Here is an 18,159-nt window from a genome sequence, read left to right on the forward strand (position 1 = left end):
TTTTATTTGTTTGAAATGCTATGTTTTAAATGAGTAAAATTTTATATGATATAAAATTTTATTATTGAGAAATTCATTTATTTTTTATATTTTTAAGCATTGTTGATATGAAGTTCTTATTGAGTAAGATGGTGTTTGATTCATTTTTATTTGTTTGAAATGCTATGTTTTAAATGAGTAAAATTTTATATGATATAAAATTTTATTATTGAGAAATTCATTTATTTTTTATATTTATTTATTTACGATTTATTATGATAAGTATAATAATAATTTATTATGTTTATTTTTAAATATTTATTATAATAATTTAATATTTATTAGGTTTATTTTTAAATATTTATTATAATATAGGTTTGTTTTTAAATATTTACTATAATATTTATTTATTTATTTACCATTTATTATGATAATTATAATAATTTATTAGGTTTATTTTTAAATATTTATTATAATAATTTAATATTTATTAGGTTTATTTTTAAATATTTATTATAATTTTTTTTATAATAATTATAATTATTTATAATTTATTATGATAATTACAATAATTTATTAAGTTTATTTTAAAATATTTATTATAATAATTTATTAAGTTTATTTTAAAACATTTATTATAATAATTTAATATTTATTAGGTTTGTTTTTAAATATTTACTATAATATTTATTTATTTATAATTTATTATAATAATTTATTTATTTTATGTATGATATAAAGTTTATTGTTGGGATATGTTTATTTTTATTTACTATAATATTTAATATTTTATTATTAAATAATAATTAAAATAATTATTTATAAATTATTATAATAATTTATTTATGGTTTATAATTTATTAGGTTTATTTTTAAATATTTATTATAATTTATTTATTTTTATTATGCTTATTATAATACTTTTTCATTAACAAATAAAAAAGCTTCTCTTTGCTTCGAGATTGTGATCTCTACTAACAGGGTCAACCACGTGAAGGTGGAAGCTTATGTGTGCCCCAAAAACTTGTGTGCATTGTTGTTGGTATGAGGTTTTTAACATATCAACATGCACAATTGCTTTAAGTTAATGATTAATAATATTATGATTTGTTTTTAAAATATATTGATTTAATATGTTAAATACATTAATAAAATTAATGTATTTTTTAAAAATATATTAATTTTACAAGTATGAATGGAAATAAATTATGATAAAAATTTATAATTAATCATATTATTATTGCAATGTTTATAGTTATTAATAATATTTTTGATTTTTCTCAAGAATAAGTTAAAATTATATGTAATAAAATGTATGTATTTTATTGTAAGTGTTAAAGTTAAATGGTTAGCTTTTAAATGACAAATGCAAAAAATTGCAAGAAAAATCATTTAAAAAATAATAGAAAAAAAAAGTTTCAAAATATTTAAAAGTAAGAAAATTTAAAAATAATAAATATTATTTTATAATAGTGACAAATCAATACACCAAACACATTACAGGTTCAAATTTTATACAAACATAACATTGATAAAACCTTTCTAACATACACATGCAATATCAACACAAAGAAGATAAACATTACAAATTCATATACATGTTCAAATCAAAACACAACCAAACATTGACCAAACACTTCATATACATACATAAACAATTTCAAGTAAACAAACATACATATACAAATTAAAAAACAATGGACTTAACAAACCTATATTAAAAACACAGAATACAATTAATCACGATTACAAATCAATACACCAAGCACATTACAATTTCAAATCACATACAAACATACATCAAGAGACACATTACAATTTCTATTTTGTGTTTAATTCCAAATCACATACAAATATCCATACAATCACTTTGGCATAAACATACAAACTCAAATAAGCAAACACACACCTACATTATATATACACATTCAATTTTACAAAATAAAATTTATTGCAATCACAATTCAATATAAAAAACACACATTACAATTTCTATTTCATGTTTAATTCCAAATCACATTCAAATATCCATAAAACCACTTTGGCGTAAACATACAAAATACAAACTCAAATAAGCAAACACACACCTACATTATATATACACATTCAATTCTACAAAACAAAATTCATTGCAATCAAAATTCAATCACAAAACACTATATACATACATAAACAAATTCAAATAAGCAAACATACATATACAAATTCAAAGGAGTAAGCAAATCTACATTAAATACACACAATAAAACTCATCACAACTACAAATCAATACACTAAGCACATTACAATTTAAAGTCGATACAAAAACAAACACTCAAATATGCTTATGCAATTTTAAATAAGTAAGCACACAATACATTAATTCAAACCTAGATTATATCTACACATTCAATTCTACAAAACAAAATTCATTGCAATCACAATTCAATACAAAAAACACACATTTGCAATCACAATTCAATACAAATATCCATACAACCACTTTGGCATACACATACAAAATATAAATTCAAATAAGCAAACACACACCTACATTATATATACACATTAAATTCTACAAAACAAAATTCATTGCAATGACAATTCAATACAAAAAACACACATTAAAATTTCTATTTCGTGTTTAATTCCAAATCACATACAAATATCCATACAACCACTTTTGCATAAACATACAAAATACAAATTCAAATAAGAAAACACACACCTACATTATATATACACATTCAATTTTTCAAAAAAAAAATCATTGCAATCACAATTCAATACAAAAAAACACACATTTGCAATCACAATTCAATACAAAAAGCACACATTACAATTTCTATTTCATCTTTAATTCCAATCACATACAAATATCCATACAACCACTTTGGCATAAACATACAAAATAAAAATTCAAATAAACAAACACACACCTATATTATATATACACATTCAATTCTACAAAACAAAATTCAATGCAATCACAATTCAATACAAAAAGCACACATTACAATTTCTATTTCGTGTTTAATTCCAAATCACATACAAATATCTATACAACCACTTTGGCATATACATACAAAATACAAATTCAAATAAGCAAACACACACCTACATTATATATGCATTCAAATTTACACAACAAAATTCATTGCAATCACAGTTCAATACAACAAAAACATTAAATTTCAATTTGTGTCCAATTTCAAATCACATACAAATATTTATACAACCACTTTGGCACAAACATACAGAATACAAATTCAAAAAAACAAACACACAACATAGAATTTAGATTGAAAATATTGAAATAAAACATTTTCAAAATCACAAATATCCATACAACCACTTTGGCATAAACATACAAAATACAAATTCAAATAAGCAAACACACGCCTACATTATATATGCATTCAAATTTACACAACAAAATTCATTGCAATCACAGTTCAATACAACAAACACATTACAATTTCAATTTGTGTCCAATTTCAAATCACATACAAATATTTATGCAACCACTTTGGCATAAACATACAGAATACAAATTCAAAAAACAAACACACAACATAGAATTTAGATTGAAAATATTGAAATAAAACATTTTCAAAATCACAAATATCCATACAACCACTTTGGCATAAACATACAAAATACAAATTCAAATAAGCAAACACACACCTACATTATATATGCATTCAAATTTACACAACAAAATTCATTGCAATCACAGTTCAATACAACAAACACATTACAATTTCAATTTGTGTCTAATTTCAAATCACATACAAATATTTATACAACCACTTTATACAAATTCAAAAAAACAAACACACAACATAGAATTTAGATTGAAAATATTGAAATAAAACATTTTCAAAATCACAAATATCCATACAACCACTTTGGCATAAACATACAAAATACAAATTCAAATAAGCAAACACACACCTACATTATATATGCATTCAAATTTACACAACAAAATTCATTGCAATCACAATTGAATACAACAAACATATTACAATTTCAATTTATGTCCGATTTCAAATCACATACAGATATTTATACAACCACTTTGGCACAAACATATAGAGTACAAATTCACAAAAACAAACACACAATATAGAATTTAGATTCAAAATATTAAAATAAAACATTTTCAAAATCACACATAGACATACAATTTTAAATGAATAAATACATATTACACAATTCAGAATTTTATCAATTATATATATATAATCTTATTTAACTATACAAAATATAAAATAATACACAGGGAACCAAAAAAAAATTCAAAAAATCAATAAAAATACAAAATAATATAAAAATGAAAATAATATGAAATATAAAATAATACATCAAGGGAGAAAAAAAAACTTTCAAAAAAACAGTAAAAAACAAAATAATATAAAAATGAAAATTAAATTGAATAATTTGATTAGTATAGAGATATTTAGTGTGTTTTTTTTTAATGTATTTGTGTAAAATTGTATAATTTATATGTGTGCAATTATTATTATTTATTTATTTATTAATTTTAAAATATAAAATTGATATAATTGAAATGTAGAATTACATGTTTTAAATATGAATGCTATAAAGTAAATGAGTATAAAAAAATGTATTGTGATATGTATGAGTTTAAGGAAAAATAATCAACCCACAAAAAACTCTACACTACTCGAAGAAGAATGGGGCCCCATCCTCCTCGAGCATTTGGAAGGAGTTTTAACTCCTTCCATTAAAAAATCATTTTATTAATAACTGTATGTACATAATTTTCTCATAGTATTGAGAAAAGAAAAGAAAATAACTACATCAATATTTACATTGAGCAAAACCATAATGAGAACACAACCATTCCCGTGAATAAATCTGCAATACAACATATAAATATTACTTTGAGTAGAACCCTAAAGAAAAGCCATTCATGTAAATAAATCTGCTACACACAACCTACAAATATTATGCAAAAAAAAACACAAAAGGCAAATTTTATATTTTTTCTGATATACCTTCATTGGTACTTTTCAGAAAGTATAAGTAAACCTGCAACTTTTGTAAGCAAACCTGCCATTAAAAAAGAAATATAAAAAAACTAAAAAACAGTTAATTAAAATATAATATAAATATTCTATCTCAATATAAAAATGATAAATATAATTTATATAAAATATATATTATAAATTATAATTCCTTTTAATAATATAATTAATATGTTTTCTATTAAAAAAAAATCAGAGCTGACATTGACCATCTGCCCTGGAAATCAGTACATGCTTTCATATATACACGGGCGTGATGGGGCGTTGAATTAGACGAAGAGGTTTGTAATCCAGAATTCCCCACTGAAGCGAAAGAGCTAGAAGAAGAGGTTTGCAATCCAGAATTCCCCACTGAAGTGAAAGAACTAGAGGAAGAGGTTTGTAATCCAAAAGTCCCCACTGAAGCGAAAGAGAAAGAGCTAGAAGAAGAGTTTAATTCACATGTTGCATTGTTTTCGGAACAAAAAGAAATTTAATAAAATGATGCGATGAGAGCTCTTTAATACCAGCAAGTCGAAATATGGTTTAGATCAACAACAGGTTACACAGGTTCTGAACAAAAAGAAACTTAATTAAATGATCCGATGAGAGCTCTTTAATACCAGGAAGTTGAAATAGGGTTACACAGGTTCTGAACAAAAAGAAATTTAATTAAACGATGCGATGAGAGCTCTTTAATACCAGGAAGTTGAAATATGGTTTAAATCAACAACAGGTTAAACCAACAGGTTACACAGGTTCTGAACAAAAAGAAATTTAACAAAATGATGCGATGAGAGCTCTTTAATACCAGGAAGTTGAAATAGAGTTTAAATCAACAACAGGTTATACCAACAGGTTACACAGGTTCTGAACAAAAACACCACCATAGAGGCGAGCTCAATAACACCATAAAGAGTACAGGCGGCACAACACACAGCCATAGCAGGGTATACCAGAAGATCACGGGAAGCAGATTTACACCAAAAAAAGCAGGATATACTGTAAAACTAAAACGACAGAATAAACCCAAAAAAGCAGGGTATACAGTTAAGCTAACACACTACATGGTATAACCAAAACCGTGGATTAAACTACTAACATACCGCACAACTATAGAGGTTGTACCAAAAAACCATAAACATAACACACCGCACCAATGATGCTTGAATTGGCATGGGAGACAGTGGTTACATGATAAAAGCAGACTTGAGAAATGAATGAAAAATTAGATGCAGAGCCATTTATATATATATATATATATATATACATACATATACCTGGAATTGGGATTCCATACTAATGATTTCATTTTTTCAGTGAGGTAGGCTTTCAAATTTCACTCATTTCTGGTGCAAATGGCTAAATAATTTACAATTAAAAAAGAGTAAGGTTAATTAAATAGAATTGCTTCTGACAATGGAGCAGATATTGGCAGAAATATCAAAATTAAATGGGGTTCGATTCAAAATACAGGGTAATCAGATAGAATTCCTTCTGACAACGGAGCAATGGAATTCGATTCCTATCAATATTGAAAGATTATTGATCTCTATGAAAGAAATAAATGAAGAAATAAATCTAATAAATGTGGTGGACGCATCAGGTATAACTATTGAGGAGGCAGAGCTTTAAATTCAATAAAAATGACTGATGCACCGCGTTTAAACTAATTAACAGGGGAGATGCAGGCCAATTTATATATATACCTGGATTTGGGATTGGTAGTGATGATTCCATTTCTTCAGCAAGGTAGCGTTCGAACCGCAGCAACGCCAATGATCTGTTTCCTTCCTCCACTCATTTCTGGTGTAAAAAAGAATACAGAGCAATTAAATAGGATTGTCGCTGACAAGAGAGTAGATAAATTAAATGGAAATCAATTCTTACCATGCCTAGAAAGATCATTGATCTCCGTGATCCCAAGAATTGGAAACAACTCAATTGCCATTTTTCTTGCCTCCAATCTGTTTCACTCTGGCCTCCTCCTCCTCTATCCACACAGACAGACATGGACTCAAACTCGACGTAGACACAGACCGACCCAGACTCGAACCACTCAAACCACAGACTGACCGACCCAGACTCAAACCACACAGACAACCCACAAGGATGCCAATCTGAACATAGACAGAGGAGGAGGAAAACGCTGAGAACTGATAAGACTTTCATATATATAGCCATTCTCCATCTTCCTTCAACGGCTATATATTTTTGGCCGCCTACCTCCTCTGGAACCCTACACCGGCCGGCGCCTACCACCTCTGGATGAGGTGGTACCATCCACCGATTATAGATAGAAACTAACACCTGCTGTATATTCAAATTTTCAAGTTCCAGTTCATCTTTTTTGCTTTTATGGGAAGCCACTATCTCTCTCTTTCTTTTTTTGGGAAGCCACTACCTCTTTTCTTTTTTTTCAAGTGCCAGCTCATCCTTTTTGCTTTTATGGGAAGCCACTACCTCCTTTCTTTTTTTTCAAGTGCCAGCTCATCCTTTTTGCTTTTATGGGAAGCCACTACCTCCCTCTTTCTTTTTTTGGGAAGCCACTACCTCCTTTCTTTTTTTTCAAGTGCCAGCTCATCCTTTTTGCTTTTATGGGAAGCCACTACCTCCCTCTTTCTTTTTTTGGGAAGCCACTACCTCCTTTCTTTTTTTCAAGTGCCAGCTCATCCTTTTTGCTTTTATGGGAAGCCACTACCTCCCTCTTTCTTTTTTTGGGAAGCCACTACCTCCTTTGAACCGTCCACCAGATACATATTTCCGGCTTCTCCCTTCCTTGAACCATCCACCGGATACATATTTCCGGCTTCAACCTCCTCTGAAAACCTTCCATCGATAGAAATGGATCTTTGTTGTCTGTTCAATCGAGCCCACCCTGCTTTTTTGGGGAAAGTTCGGTCGATGCAATTTTATCCTCCGCAGCTTTTTCTTGGGTTCAGTTTTTTACCTTTTTTAACGAAATGCCAAATGCACATTTTTGCCAAATGGATTTGTATGTTAATTTCAAATTTTATTTTAAAATTTCATTTATGTCATGGATGTTTATGTTTGAAGCACTATGTGCCTAGGCTTCAGAGCTCAACATTTCAATGGAAATAGGAGGATTTACCTCAAAGCTTGCTAGTGGAAACAATTTTTAATTGTAGTTTTAGGAATAGACAAGGAAAAGTTGTCTTAATTGGTTTTTTGTTGTTGTTGTTGCAAAAGTCGTTCTTCTCATCGTACCCTTTTTTGTATGGGTTAGGTTTGTTTTGTATAATTAATTGTTAATATGGACATATTTTTGAGGTCGCTCACTAGAAAATTGAAAGATTTAGTGAAGACATTGGCTAGGGAGACTATAACTCCAAAGGTAGAGAGTTTTAACACAATTGACAATGTGAAAGCCAAGATTCAACACAAGGAAGACATTCTTCTTGAACGAGAAATACTAACATTTGCTAGAAAGCATTTGGAGGATGGATAAACCATCACTAATTAAAATATGAAAAAGGGATATGCTTCATCCGTTGCTTTCTCTAAGAGGTGGTGGAAAGCAAATATTTCTTAAGACTTTGACTGGAAAAAACCATTATTCTTGACGTGGACAACTCAAACATCATTCATAATGTTAAGGAAAATATGCAAGATAATTATAATTAGGGCTTACCGACTAACTGAAAATGGTTAACCTTCACTTGCAAACAACTAGAGGATGGTGGTGCAATCACTGATTATAACATCCCTAAGGAATACATTCCAATTGGTTTTCCATTTGAGAGGTGGAATGGAGATCTCAAAACTCATAAGTAAATCTAATTGGTTTTCTCTTTGAGATGTGGAATGTAGATCTCGTAACTCTAGATAGGAAGAAAATTATTCTTCAGGTTAATAGCTCAGTTACTATCAATAATGTCAAGGCTAAAATTCAAGACAAGGAATTCCTCCAAATCATCAAAGATTTATTTTTTCTAGAAAGCATTTTGAAGATGACAAATTTGTAGTTTATTATAATATTCATAGGAGTTCATCTTGCTTCTTATCCTTCATCTCCGAGGGAAATGTAGATCTTTGTGAATATGTTAAATTCTAATACTATTAGAGTTGATGTTATGATCTCTAATACAATTGACAATATGAAGGCCAATATTCAAGACAAGGAAGGGATTCTTCCATATTAGCAAAATTGGATCTTTGTTGGGAAGAAACCTTAAGACATAAGGAATTTTACATATTTAGTTTGAAGGAATTGTGGCGTAGGAATTTAGTTTTTGTTGTATTCTAACCACTTGTAGAAAGTGTACTGAGATTTACATTCTCTTGTATAGTAAAAAAATCATTCAAGAACCTTTTCTATAGCACGAAAATTAGGGGTTTGAAAATGATTTGTTTAGTTAGTAGGAATTGTACACACAGAACAAGAATTGAACTATGATCACATGAACATCTTAGGGAATATGAAGTTTTGTAGACAACAATTTAATTGGTTTTGGTTTGCTGGTTTAATTCCATTCTAGGAATGCCAAAATTCGATTCACTCACCACAATACACAAGGATAACACAATGTTCACTTTAACATCGATTCCAAACAAAGAAATAACAATAGTAATTTGTGTTACATGAATCTACTTTGTATCCACATGTGGAAAGGGAGCTTGGGAAGGTCGTAATACTCAAACTTGAAGATCCACACTTTTATTGGATTCTACATATCACAATGCGCTCCATTCCAATTATTGTTGGTTTCACCACAACAATAGGATATTGTCCCAACCTTTCAACACATTCATTCACTCATTGACATACAAATTCATACAAACAAATATTAAAACCAAAATGTGTTGTGAGCAAGACTACAAGTTGTTATGCGTACTATAAAACGTGAATATGAATAGAACATTAAGAAATGTATTTGTAAAGCCTCAAGTTCATTGCGAAATTAATTTCACAGTTCATACATTGGAACAAAATTCATAGAGGTTCTTTACACTGTTAATTTTTCCACGTTTCATTGTAGAGGCCCTTCGTATTTTCTTTTTTCACTCCCAAAAAAAACCCCAAATCTAGATTTTTGGAGTTCTTTTTAAATATTCCCAAAGATCTGAGATCAAATACTCGTAACCTAAATGGATCCTTTTCTTTAAATTATTAACAGAATCATACTTGTCTAATCCTTAACAAAAGATATCATTTCTAATTATTATTTTTTCCTCCAATTTATCCCAACAAAAATAATGGCATTCAACTATTGCTCAAACATGAAACTAAGACTCCTAAAATTTGAGTGGGGATTTTTTTTAAATCCACTTGCATCAAATTGACTCTCCACCTTGTTCTTTGTCTACATGGTGGTATGTAGATTCTTATCAAGACATTGAACGAGAAGAAAATCAGGTTTGAACTTGAGAGTTTTGACATAATTGACGAGGACAAGGATAAAGAGGGATTATCTCCATATTAATATAAGTTGATATTTCTTACGAAGAAACATGAAGATGGAGGGATTCTTGCAGATTAAAAAATTAGAATGAATCAACCCTCCACCTTATTCTTTATCCGCATGGAGGTATGGGTATTTCTATCAAGATATGGATTGGTAATACTATTACTCTTCGAGTCGATACCTCCAAATTGATTGAGACTGTCAAGGCTAAAATCCAAGACAAAGAAGAGACTCCTCCTAACTAGGGAAGCCTTTTGATTGTTATAACCCTCTTGAGATCAAATTTTACACTTGCTTGAGACACAATCTGACCCAAAATCTTCCCTTGAGTGACATCGAAAATGGTCTTCTTAGGATTTAAGAATATGCCGAACTTATGATATCTATAAAACAATTGTCTAAGGTGATCAAAGTGACTACTTCCTTCTTTGGAAAATAATGGCATGTCATTGAAGTAGAAAACTATAATTTCAACCATCAAACCCTTGAAAAAGCAATGGCCATGGCATGCTAGAATGTACTTCCAACATTAATGAAACAGAAACGCATCTTATGATATGGATATGTGTCCCAATGAGTAACAGATTTCGTTTTATGAAAATTAGAAGGTTTGAGGGTTATCTAATTGTAGTCTGGAAAACTATTTAAAAGATACATCAATTGGACACGAGAGGCTTCTTGGAGGATTTCCTCCATAGGTGCAACATGGTAGTTGTCTTTTAATGAAACCTTATTCAAATGTTAAAAATAAACACATAAACAAATATCCCTAGCTTTCTTCCCAACTAAGACCAAATTGGATATCCATTGTGAGTAATGAATTAAGTATATGACTTCTACTACTTCCATATTATCTAGTTCATCCCTAATTGGTTGTTCAAACTAGGGTTTTTCTTCCTATGTTTTTCCTTATAAGGCTTTGAATAAATAATTATAGATATGGCATGAATTATTTGTTTGGTCAATTTAATGTTCTTAAATTGAAAGCATAAATTATCGACTGGAATTGGTAAACTTATGAAGTGTAGGTGCACTATATATGCTAGAAGCCTATTCTTTCGTTTGTAAGATGATGGGTTATGTTTGTTTTGAGATTTTTGTTGTTATCCAGATTCCTATTAGAGTTAGATTTCTACAAATTAATATGTGGAAGTTAAGCTACTGTTAGATTAATCTACTAGGTCATATCTATTTGAGTATCATCCTAAAATTATGAATCTATTTAAACACATTGCTGCTATGAAACAAAGTATTAAAATTCAAATTATTTTAATGATCCTTCAAAATCTTATTGAAAAAATATATATACAAATTCTGATTCTAAAGAGCATGAAAGAAATCTCTAATTGCAGACTACAACATAGATACAAGTTCTAATTCTAAAAAGCATGAAAATACTAACTGCAATGAAGCAATAAAAGTTGAAGAACTAAACCATTAAATGAATGTAAGCATAAACGAAATAACGAAATGATAAACAAAATAACTAAGTTATAATGAAATAATGAAAACAATGAAGTAAGGAAACTAAACTAGAATGCAGTGATAATACGATAACATATAGCGATTAAATGAAAACAATATAAAACGATGAAATGAAATAAACTAAAACCTTGACTATTTGCAGGGGCCCTCCACATCCATTAGGTGTCAATCACACTCACATACAAATCGAATCACATAAAGGTAACTTCAGATTAATGCGCGAACAAAGGTTTATTTCACAATTCTTCAACAATTAACTATTGCTTCCTCCCTAGTATCGTTTACAGAGGATTCATACTTATATATAAAATGCGTGCTCAACAGTTTGAGACTTCTATGCCTACAGGTATGTTGATAAATCCTTATTCAAATTTGAAACTAAATAGAAAATTTAAGCGTTATTTTGTTGATTTTCTATTTGGAAAGCAAATCAAAGCAACGTGATGCATTCAGACTTCTACTGCTATGTGTTTGACCCTTACCTTTGACCGTGCCACTGTGTGATTCCTTTAGTGAATTGGATCAAGTGAATAGGAGGAGATTTATGAGAGGATCGATACTGAACTACCCATGTGCTTATTTGCTTCATTGGCACACCAGAACCCTGCAAACCATGGAGGTAGCTGCAAAATTATAAAATAGTTGTAGAATCATGTTAATTCCATAGCTAATGCAATCTTTAACATAAAAATAAGGCACATTAACAAATATGAAAAATAAGAGTTTTTACCTTATCAAAATCTATGATTTACTGCTTTTATTGAGTTGATAGTGATGATGAAAAAGAGGAAAATGGAGGAAAAAGGGTGTCAAAACAAAACAGTTATGGAACTCTACATTCCCCCACATTGAAGATTTTGTATGTCCTCATACAAAACACAAAATTGATATCTTGAACTACTGCATTTGCTTGGACACTTCTGCCAGTACATCTAACTTCATCCTTTTCACTTTCTTTCTAGTCATTTCCATCCTTGGTTTCCTCATGAGGATCTTGTATTTCAAGTTTATAACCTGTCTCTGTAAAGCCTTGTTTTTCTTCTTCAGTTTCTTTTTCTTATTAAACCATAGACTTAGATGTAAAAGGAGGTTGTCACTCTTAGCTATTTGGATTTCATTATGTGCTTTCAAGGCTTGATTTTCATTTTTAATGTACCTGTTTAATGTCTCCAATTCGAAGATTTCTTGTTTCAATATATTGATTATAGGAGGTTCTTGTGGTTCATTAAACTGGACTTCTTCTTCCTCTTGAATTGGAATTGATGTTCTTGCCACATCCATTTTCTCCATGGACTCAATATAGTCATAGATCTCTTGTTGCACCGGATCAATCTCTGGCGTTCTTTGTTTTGGACTTTGAGGAGGCAAGGTGACAGTTGGTGATGAAACACTCGGTGATGAAACCCTTGGAGGAGTTCCTGAATCTTCTTCTTCTGCCTCTGAGTTTTCTTCTATTTCTATATTGACATGCTCTGTGCTCCTTGAGGGTAGTTCTTTTGCTGAGTTGAGTTTGGTACTTCTTAAACCTATGACATGGGTCTTTTGAGTTTTCTTCCTTTCTGTTTTAGGCTTCTCTGCTTGTGGTGAAATCTCTGTTTCTTTACTGGCTTTCTTTCTTCTAACATTTCTTTTGTTTATTTTCTCTAAAACTTCTATAAGAGGGATGTCATCTTCTGACAATTTCTGTGGTTGTTGGGGTTCTTGTTCCTATGTCTTATCAATTTATCTTTTCCTTCCCCTCTTAGGTCTATTGCTATTTGGATGCCCATGAGTTTCTTCCTGAAAATGATTTCTTACGAAAAAGCTTTCCCAATTATCACCTATGTTTTGGAGATGAAATTCAACAAGTATTTTGACTAGACCATGGTGATACATTGTATTATCTATAAACTAAATTCTCCTCTGAACATTTTATGACATCTTTATAAGGCTATTCAACAAGAAATACAGAAGGTTTATCTCATTTTCTTCAAGAAAATTCATTAGCATCCGAATATGATAGAAAAATATACATCCAAACCTTCCTTCGTAGGTAACAAAATTTTGGATTATTAGAAGTAGATTCCTCCACTTACTTTTCAATGTTGTGCTTCGGATGCCCTTCTTGAAAATGGTGGTGTCCATGCTTGGTTTCTTCAGGAAAACCTTCTAGTCTTCTATTTCAGTACCTTTGTTCTTGAACCATATCTCTCTAATCCGCAACAGTCTAGTGGCTTCAGCTATAAATGAATTTGTCACTGTGAATTTGATGTCCCCTATCTCCACTTAGACTCCATCAAAAGCCCAGGCGAAGGATTTGGTCACTTCTCTATGGAAGCCATCAAATTTCTCTACAAATTCTAGCCACTGCACTTTCTGCAATAATTCTTTTGTTTATGGATACCCCTCCAAAAATTTCTTCCCTGTTGGCTCTGTCCTAGCTTGATAGGGTTTTTAGAGTGGAAAGGTCGAGAGTGTGAGCGATGGAATAATGAGAGCTTAGGTAGTGAGGGTATAAGGAAATGAGGTAGAATCTATCCGTTAAGATCATTCTTGTGTATGTTTTGGGCGGCTAATTCAATGGATTGGAATATGAGTTATGATGACTAGGAGTGAATGGCGAATTATGCATGATTTGACATGACACAATCAACTCTTTACGATAATGATTTTGATTTTTTTCGGTAGTACTATGCCTTATAATTCATATATGTAATGTTTTGATCCCTATTATTAAATTAAAGAAGTGCATACCTTTGATTTATTTGCTTGGTAACCTTGGGTTTCCTTTTATGCTATCTTCAAGTACTTTGCAGTGGAGGGAGTCAATCATTCCTTCAATTATATGATCAGAGGTGTTTGTCAAATTGGTTGCAGAAAGTCATCAGAGCTGCAGAAAATCAATAACTCTGTAGATATTTATTATTTTTGAAAAGAAAGGGATAAAAGAAGATGGATTTTTTCACAAAATGGGATACAAAGAAAATTTAATATGCCAAGAATTCTTGGTTTTCATCTTGAATTTTCTGCATAAACATGTCAACAATTGTTGGTTTTCATGTTTATACATATTTATTATTATTATTTATTTATTTTTATAAGAAAAAGAAAATTTTAAGGTTGAGAAGAAGAAGAATTCTTCTTGACCGTCTTCATATCAGAGTTGTCCTGGAAAATATTTACAAATTCCTCCTTTGTCATTGGTTTATGATAGATCCCGAGTCGATGTCCATTCACTAAGAGAGGAAATTTTTCTTCATCAATATTCCTAGTTCTAACTATTCCATTATCAAAAACATTTTGAATCTCATAAGGCCCAAGTTAGTGAGTTTGAAATTTTCCTTGGAATTTTTTGAACTTTGAATCAAAGAGTAATGCCCAGTCTCTTGGCTGAAATTTTCTTTCTTTGATGTATTTATCATGCCATCTGAACATCTGTTGCTGGACTAAACTAGTCTTCTGGATAGAATCTTTCCTTATTTCACCAAACTCATTGAGTTATCCCATTCTTTGCTTTTTTCCTTCTAATAAGTCAAGTCCCAACTTGACTACTATCTTGTAGGTCTAAATCTGGAACTCAATTGGAAATAGGACCTGCTTCCCATAAACAAGTTCATAGGGAGTATGTCCTATAGTGTTTCTCCATGTGGTACAATATTCGAACAAATATTTTGGAAGCTTTTTTGCCCAATCCCTTCTATGTAAGTGAATTGTCTTGGTGAGGATTGCTTCAATCACTTTGTTGGTAGACTCTACTTGTCAATTTGCTTGTGGATAGTATGGAGTAGATTTCCAATGCTTGATTTTGTATTCTTCCAATATATTTTGCACTACTCTGGATGTAAATTTATTTCCTTGATGTGTTACACTTTCTCTTGGGACACCAAAATGAGTAAAAATATCCTCAAAAAGAAATGAAACTACAACATTTTTAGTAGCAAAAAAAAGTGCTTTAGCTTCTACCCATTTAGTAACATAATCAGTGCATACAAGAATATATTTTTTTGTTTGTTTTGAAGATGGATTAATTGGTCCAACAAAATCCAAAGCCCATTTTTCAAAGGGTTCAATGAGTACTTGAGGCTGTAGTGGAATTTCATCTAAAGGAACATGTTTCCCCATTCTTTGACAGTTATCACACCTCTTAACATATTCCTTGGTATCCTTGAAAAGGGAAGGCCAATAATATCCTAAGAGAAGGACTTTATAAGCAATTCTTTTATAAAAAAAATGACCCCCAGATGGTTTGTCATGGCATGCTTTAAGTATTTCAAGTATTTCATCTTCTCTTACACACCTTCGGATGATGAGATCTGGTCCTGTCTTGTATAATTCTTCATTTATCTATGAATAAGATGCACTTGTTTGGATTATTCTTCTCTTTTCTCTAGGAAACAAAAAGGATGGTAACTTCCCTGAAGCTAAATAATTGGCAATATCTGCAAACCAAGGTGATTTAGTAGATACTGCAAAAATATATTCATCAAGAAACTTATCCTCTACAGGTGTATCATTGTTATCATTTTTAATTGTAGATAAAAAGCCAGCAATTGTGTTTTGTTTTCCAGGTTGGTCCAGAATGGTGATATTGAATTCTTGTAATAGTAATAGCCATCTTGTTACTCTACCATTAGTAACTAGTTTATTCATTAAATATCTAATGACGTAATGGTCTGTATGAACGAAAGTTTCATAGCCAGTAATGTAATGTCTAAATTTATTAATGGCCTAAATTACAATTAAAAACTCCTTTTCAGTTACAGTATAATTTAGCTCCATAAGAGTTAAATTTTTAGTGGTATAATAAATGGCATAAGGAGTGAGGTCTTTTTGTCCTAACATAGCTCCTAGAGCTGTGTGTGAAGCATTAATTGATATATGAAAAGGAAATTTCCAATTAGGTCCTTTTAAGATGGGTGCTTCAAAGATCTTCTTTTTCAAAGTTTCAAAATCCTTTTGACAATTAGAGTTCCAACTAAATTCACAATCTTTGGTGAGTAATTTGAATAGTGGAGATGCAATCTTTGTGAAGTTTTCTATGAATCATCTATAATATCCAGTAAAACCAAGAAAACTCCTAACATCTCGTTGACAACTTGGGATTGATAATTTGGAAATAATTTCTACCTAAGATGAGCCTACCTTAATTCCATTTCCTGAAATATTGTGACATAAAATAATTCCTTCATTAAACATCATAAAACATTTTTCATGACTTAATGAAAGATTTGCTTCTTTGCATCTTATGAAAACTTTTTCTAAGTTTTCAAGTGCTTCTTCAAAAGAATTTCCATAAACTATAAAATCATCCATATGCACTTCCACACAATCATGAATAAGATCAGAGAAAATTACTACTCTTTGGAATGTTGTTGGAGTATTGAATAATCCTATTGAAAATAACAACAAGAAATGCTAAAAATAGCATTGCTATAGATAACATTTCAGGATATATGATGGGCCCCAAATTTTGGTAACATTTTGGGCTCATTTGGCCTACTTACCTTGCTCAACCCTTCATTTTTTATCACTTATGCATCATTTCTTAGTATATTCATGTTATTTGTAGGAAGGAGGGCAGTCATTATGCCTATGTGGCTAATACATGATTATTTCAGGTTTTTTGACATTAAATGGAGCAAAAACCACGCAGATGGAGGCAAGGAGACAGCCAAGGTGGCATTGCGGGTTTGTAGGAAGGTTGTCCACAGCCTTGAATGACCTCCCTTGTGATCTCCACCCCAACTCCGAGCTCCAACAGCTATCACCACCGAGCTAGAAGGCAGCCAATAGATTCTACAGGAACATCAGTTTACTTTTAGTTGGACAGCCAAGCCCCACTAATTTAGGAGGCCAGCTTGGCCCTCATCATGTATAAATATTGAGGCTGTAGCCTTCGGTGAAAAACTTTTGAACCTTTGTTGCAGATTTTGAATCACGAGCTATAGCTTTGTTTCGCTTTTTGTAAGCCATTTTTGGCATGTTGTTAGACTTATGATTATGATCTTTTAATAAAAGGCAGGCAGATTTGAGTTCAATTCTGAGTTCTTAGAGGAGCTATAGCTCTCAGGTTTGGGCCCAACCTGAGAGCAATAGGCCTCCTTTCTTTGTATTGTTACTTGTCTTTCCTTTCAGCATTTCATTTCTTTGCCTTGACATGCATTTGGAAAACACAGTCTGCTGATTCGAATTTCTTGATGTGATTAAGTAGGTTAGTTTTATGGATAAAGTACTTTCAACAGTTTAGATTAGAGTAGGAGGATTAGAATTCATCA

The 18,159-nt window shown here is 30.7% G+C and overlaps 1 long non-coding RNA gene across 1 annotated transcript; it reads right to left on the minus strand.

Moving 5' to 3' along the window:
- Positions 1-4,582: 4,582 nt before the first annotated feature.
- Positions 4,583-7,271, minus strand: LOC149237846 (uncharacterized). The gene is made up of 4 exons (XR_016245315.1): positions 6,885-7,271; positions 6,704-6,800; positions 4,986-5,040; positions 4,583-4,845 (listed from the first exon to the last, which is right to left on the minus strand). It is a non-coding gene; the product is annotated as an uncharacterized LOC149237846 (long non-coding RNA).
- Positions 7,272-18,159: the final 10,888 nt, after the last annotated feature.

This window comes from Pinus tabuliformis, chromosome 8 (genome assembly GCF_031772625.1).
Source record: "Pinus tabuliformis cultivar Carrire ecotype Pingquan chromosome 8, CPIR1, whole genome shotgun sequence".
Classification (NCBI taxonomy): Eukaryota; Viridiplantae; Streptophyta; class Pinopsida; order Pinales; family Pinaceae; genus Pinus; species Pinus tabuliformis.